The sequence below is a fragment of the Nycticebus coucang genome, chromosome 4 (genome assembly GCF_027406575.1).
Source record: "Nycticebus coucang isolate mNycCou1 chromosome 4, mNycCou1.pri, whole genome shotgun sequence".
In the NCBI taxonomy this organism is placed as follows: Eukaryota; Metazoa; Chordata; class Mammalia; order Primates; family Lorisidae; genus Nycticebus; species Nycticebus coucang.
Window position 1 is genome coordinate 113287978 of NC_069783.1, and position 6406 is coordinate 113294383.

Sequence of the window (6406 nt, forward strand, 5' to 3'; positions counted from 1 at the left end):
CAGCAACCTCTAGCTCTTGGGCTTCCGTGATTCTCCTGCCTCAGCCTCCCGAGCAGCTGGGACTACAGGCGCCTGCCACAACGCCCGGCTATTTTTTGGTTGCAGTTCAGCTGGGGCTGGGTTTGAACCTGCCACCCTTGGTATATGGGGCTGGCGCCCCACTCACTGAGCCACAGGCGCCACCCAAGTGAAGATGTTTTCAGGGACAGTTTTATTTTGTTTTTAAGGAAGAAAACCTTAAAAGTATTTACATGCTAATGAAAAGTCCATAAAGAGATTAGGTAGAGATAGATAGATATTGGAGAAAAAGTGGATAATTTGCATGCTTGGCATCAATGTTGAAGCCTACCCATATGTGCAGAAAGTCAAATAAAAATATGAAGAATTGGGCCTGGTACACTGGCTCATGCCTATAGTGTTAGCGCTCTGGGAGGCTGAGGTGGGTGGAATGGCTTGAGCTCAGGAGTTTGATACCAGCCTAAGCAAGACTGAAACCCTGTCTCTAAAAAAAAAAAAAAAAAAAAGAAAAAACAAGTAGGCAGAGGGCGGCGCCTATGGCTCAGGGATTAGGGCGCCGGTCCCATATGCCAGAGGTGGCGGGTTCAAACCCAGCCCCGGCCAAAAAACCACAAAACAAAACAAAACAAAACAAAAGAAACAAGTAGGCAGGCAATGTGGTGATTACCTGTAGTCCCAGCTACTTTGGGAGGCTGAGGCAAGAGGATCACTTGAGCCCAGAAGTTTGAGGTTTCTGTGAGCCATGATGCCATGGCACTCTACCCAGGGCCACAAAGCAAGACTCTGGTCTCAATAATAATAGTAATAAATAATATAATAATATAAACTACCATATCTGGGAGAAAGTCCAGAATAATGAGGTGATTTCTATGTGAAAATAGTTGTACTTGTTTTTCATAGTTGGATTATATACATTATGGAGTATCCAAATGCCACTTAAGTTTTTCTCCACTGAGAAAAAACTCCTGTAAGTGGTCTTTATTTTCCTCTGAATCCATGTCTATGTGGGAGCAGGGCTCAGGACTATGTGGCATCCCCCCCAAAACAAATTCAAATTCACAAAGTGTTGTACATTTTCTGATAAAATTGGAGTAAAATAGTTAAGTACAACATATAGTAAAGTACAAATCCTTAAGGAACCATTTCTATTTTTTTCTCAAAGTTCCTTTACAACCAGTTGATTAGCCCTAAAAATGTTCTAAATATCTCTACTTTGGTTCTTATTGAAGTATCTGCCCCAGATAAACAGGTCTCTTCACAAAAGACTGTTCTTTTTTTTTGAGACAGAGCCTCAAGCTATCGCCCGGGTAGAGTGCTCTGGCATCACAGCTCACAGCAACCTCCAACTCCTGGGCTTAAGCGATTCTCTTGCCTCAGACTCCCAAGCAGCTGGGACTACAGGTGCCCGCCACAATACCCGGCTATTTTTGGGGTGGAGTTGTCATTGTTTGGCAGGCCTGGGCTGGATTCGAACCCTCCAGCTCTGGTGTAAGTGGCTGGTGCCTCAGCCACTTGAGCTACAGGCACCACCCCCAGGGAGAGCTTTTTTTTTTTTTTTATTTTGCAGTTTTTGGCTGGGGCCGGATTTGAACCCTCCAGTATATGGGGCTGGCACCCTACTCCTTGAGCCACAGACACTGCCTAAGACTGTTCTTTCAATCTTTCTGCTCTGCCATTTCGTTTGTTGGTTTCTGTCTTCATGCTCATTATTTCAAGGTAAAAATATTCCTGCTTCAGTCCCAGATAACACATCTTTGTCTGTCCCCCTCTATCAGAAAAGGAAAAGCTTTCCCCAAAGTACCTCTAGCAGACTTTCCTAGGGTAACTCTGAGGAGGTGAGCATAACTTATCGGGCACATTGCCATGCCAAATACACTCAGGGTTTGTTTAGTAGAAAGGGAGACTGGATCTTGGGTAGGCAGTGAGCCGTTAGCCACTGCTGGATCCTGTAACTTGGAGTCCTGGTTCTGTGTCTGCGTCTGCTCTCAACATATGCTCTTACTTGGCAAAGTCAGAATGTAGGTCTTCTTCGGCGTTGAGTCAACTTTCCTTCCAGTCTCTTGTACAACTGACTCCTCTGAGTCTCTGCCACGATGCTGCCACAGTGGATTCTAGGGCAGGCAAACAAAACCTCTCAACCAGCCACTTATGCCACCGAGAGTCTAAGGAAGATCCAGGAGGGCAAAACAGATCTTTCTTACATCTGACTTTGCTACCCATCTTAAAAATTTTGGCAGGGGGCCGCCACCCTGCCCAAGGGTCTCTGTCCAGATTCTCAAATGAGGAGTGAAGAAGGCTCTTTACCTTCTTCCAGATCTCAATCTGTACACCTGCCTTCCTCACCTCTGTCCCTCCTTCTTCTTTTCTTCTGAGCAACTCCTGGGCCAGCAAAGACAACACTCTCTCACTTTTCCCATGTCAGGTTTTCCTCTCTCCCACCTCTAGCCTCCTAAGTCTTGACATCAGACAATAGTTTCTTCTGTACATGATAACAGAAATTCTATTGTCTTCCAGAGCCTTGACATGACAAATGGGATCTAAATAATTTTTTTTTCTTTTTTTGTAGAGACAGAGTCTCACTTTATGGCCCTCGGTAGAGTGCCGTGGCCTCACACAGCTCACAGCAACCTCCAACTCCTGGGCTTAAGCGATTCTCTTGCCTCAGCCTCCCGAGTAGCTGGGACTACAGGCGCCCGCCACAACGCCTGGCTATTTTTTGTTGCAATTGTCATTGTTTAGCTGGCCCAGGCCGGGTTTGAACCTTTTAGCCATGGTGTATGTGGCTGGTGCCGTAACCACTGTGCTACAGGCGCTGAGCCTATTGACTTTTATTTTTTATTTTATTTATTTATTTTTTTAGAGATAGAGTCTTACTTTGTCACCCTCAGTAGAGTGCCCTGGCGTCACAGCTCACAGAAACCTCCACAGCTTGGGCTTAGATAATTCTCTTATCTCAGCCTTCCGAGTAGCTGGGACTGCAGGCACCCGCCACAACACCCGGCTATTTTTTGGTTGCAGCCGTCATTATTGTTTGGCGGGCCCAAGCTGGATTTGAACTCGCCAGCTCAGGTGTATGTGGCTGGTGCCTTAGCCGCTTGAGCCACATGTGCTGTGCCCACATTACTGATTTTTAAATTGTGTTATGTGATGGCTGGGTGAGGTGGCTCACACCTGTAGTATTAGAGCTAGGGATGAAGCAACAGAGTGACACAGAATGAGACACCAGAGCTGCAGGGTTTGAATCCAGCCCAGGCCTGCCAAACAACAATTACCACCAAAAAAATAACTGGGCATTGTGGCGGGTGCCTGTAGTCTCAGTTACTTGGGAGACTGAGGAAAGAAAATAGCTTACACCTGAGAGATTGAGGTTGCTGTGAGCTGTGACGCTACAGCACCCTACTGAGGGCGGCAAAGTGAGACTCTGTCTCAAAAAAAAAAAAAAAAAGAAAGAAAGAAAAGAAAAGAAAAGCAGGGCGGTGCCTGTGGCTAAAAGGAGTAGGGCGGTGCCGGCCCCATATACTGGAGGTGGCAGGTTCAAACCCAGCCCTGGCCAAAAACTGCAAAAAGAAAAGAAAAGCACATTAATATTTTGGTTAAAACAGGGTGGCACCTGTGGCTCAAAGGAGTAGGGCACCGGCCCCATATGCCGGAGGTGGTGGGTTCAAACCCAGCCCCAGCCAAAAACTGCAAAAAATAAATAAATAACTAAATAAATATTTTGGTTAAAACTAAAATTTCTTTCTTTCTTTCTTTTTTTTTGAGCCCAAGCCTCAAGCTGTCACCCTGGGTAGAATGCCAGGGCATCATAGCTCACAGCAACCTCCAACTCCTGGGCTCAAGCGATTCTTCTGCCTCCACCTCCCAAGTGGCTGGGATTACAGGCGCCCTCCACAAGGCCCGGCTATTTTTTTTTTGGTTGTAGCTGTCATTTGGCGGGCCGGAGCTGGATTTGAACCCGCCAGCTCAGGCGTATGTGACTGGCGCCTTAGCCGCTTGAGCCACAGGCGCCAAAACTAAAATTTCTATTAAACATGTAGTCATGGGCAGCACCTGTGGCTCAGTGAGTAGAGCACCAGCCCCATATACTGCGGGTGGCGGGTTCAAGCCCTCCCCGGCCAAACTGCAACAAAAAAATAGCCGGGTGTTGTGGTGGGCACCTGTAGTCCCAGGCAAGACAATCGCCTAAGCCCAAGAGCTGGAGGTTGTTGTGAGTTGTGACACCACAGCACTCTACCGAGGGCAACAAAGTGAGACTCTGTCTTAAAAAACAAAACAAAACATATAGTCACATGTCGCTTAACGACAAGGATACATTCTGAGAAATGTGTCTTTAGGTGATTTCTTCACTGTGGGAATATCATAGAGTGCACTTTCACAAACCTAGATGATGTAATCCAGTACACGCCTGAGCTGGGCGGTACAGCCTCTTGTTCCCACAGGCAGGTGTTGTCGTGCTGACAGTACCATAGACACCCGTAACAAAATGGCTAGTACTTGGAGTTTTTTTGTTTCTCTGTTTGGGTTTGTTTTGTTTTGCTTTTGAGACAGAGTCTCACTTTGACATCCTTGGTAGGGAGCTGTGGCATCATAGCTCACAGCAACTGCAAACTCTTTGGGCTCAAGTGATTCTCTTGGCTCAGTTTTTCATTTTTTTAGTAGAGACCGGGGTCTGATCTCAAACTTGTGAGTTCAAGCGATCCACCTGCCCAAAGTGCTAAGATTACAGGTGTGAGCGGCCTTGCTTGGCCTATGTTTTGTTTTGTTTTAGAGGCAGAGTCTCACTTTATCGTTCTCTGTAGAGTACCGTGGTTGCTCACAGCAGCCTTAAACTCCTGGGCTTGGGTGATTCTCCTGCCTCAGCCTCCCGAGTAGCTGGGACTACAGCCGCCCACCACAACACCCAGCTATTTTTTTTGCAGTTTGGTGAGGGCCGGGTTCGAACCTGCCACCCTCTGTATGTGGGGCTGGTGCCCTACCCACTGAGCCACAGGCACTGCCCCTTTTTTTTTGTTTTTAAGACAGACTCTCTCATACTTGATCACGAAGGTGGTTTTCCCAGGGCGAAGCTTATCCATTGCACTCCAGATGTGCTGACCCCTGCGATTTCCCCAAATGTGGGGAACTCAACTGCATAATTTGTGGTAGTGGGGGACTGCGTTCACGCTTTCCCCTGGAAAAAAAAAAAAAGACAGATTCTCACTCTGGCTCCCTGGGTAGAGTGCTGTGGCATTATAGCTCATAGCAACCTCAAACTCCAGGGCTCAAGAAATCCTATTGCCTCAGTCTCCCAAATATCTGGGACTATAGGCATGTGCCAGCACTCCGGCTAATTTTTTCTATTTTTAGTAGAGTGAGTCTCACTCTTGCTCTGGCTGATCTTGAACTTCTGAGCTCAAGCAAACCACCCACTTGAGCCCTCCTCCAGTGTTAGGATTACAGGCGTAAGCCTCTGTACCCAGCCAATGGTTACTAGTACCCAGTACTTGTGAAACTAAACATAGTTAAAGTCGGGGAGTGGGAAGCTGGGCCCTGCCCGGTGGAAGGAAAGATATGAAGCATCAGCAAATGAATTAATTAATGAAGAGCTAGGAATAGCCTATCCAATCATTGATGGGATTCCTAATATGATACAACAGGCAATTAGGATGACACATCAAAATACGAAGCAAGAAGAAATGGAGCAGCATTAGGTCATCATTTTTTTACCACAACTAAATTTTCTTTCTTTCTTTTTTTTTTTTTTGAGACAGAATTTCACTATGTTGCCCTCAGTAGACTGCTGTGGCATCACAACTCACAGCAAATTCAAACTCTTTGATTCTCCTGCCTCAGCCTCCCAAGCAGCTGGGACCACAGGCACCTGCCACAACACCCAGCCATTTTTTGTTGCAGTTGTCAGTGTTGTCTAGCTGGCCCAGGCCAGGTTCGAACCCACCAACCTCGGTGTATGTGGCTGGCACCGTAACCACCGTGCTGAGCACCGAGCCAACAACTAAATTTTTTTTAATACCATATACCTTTTAAAGCAGAGTGGCAAGTAATAAGTGGAGGAGAAGAATGTTTCTGTCTCTTCCTATGTTGACTGTTCTTATTCCATTGGTCTCTTTAACAGGACTATTCTACTCTCCCTCTGAGGAAGAAAACTTCCCATGTGGCTGCACTAGCACAACCAGTCTTTGCTTTTACAGTCTGCTCCACACACACATATTGATATGTCTTGGGTATCTATCTTTGAAAGCTCAACTAAGTGGAAATACTGGAGACCCATTTAGTTTTCAGGACAGATGCTTTTGCCTTGCTATGTCAGGCTTAGGACTATGAGAGTATTAAGCTGCACGAGCTTCTTTTATTATACCCTTGTTCTGCCCTTGTTTTTGAAGGTTCTAAC

At 46.3% G+C, this 6406-nt stretch overlaps 1 non-coding gene across 1 annotated transcript; it reads left to right on the forward strand.

The window, feature by feature from the left end:
* The first annotated feature begins 5025 nt into the window (after positions 1 to 5025).
* LOC128585315 (U1 spliceosomal RNA) lies at positions 5026 to 5191 on the forward strand. Its single transcript, XR_008380025.1, has one exon. It is a non-coding gene; the product is annotated as a U1 spliceosomal RNA (small nuclear RNA).
* Positions 5192 to 6406: the final 1215 nt, after the last annotated feature.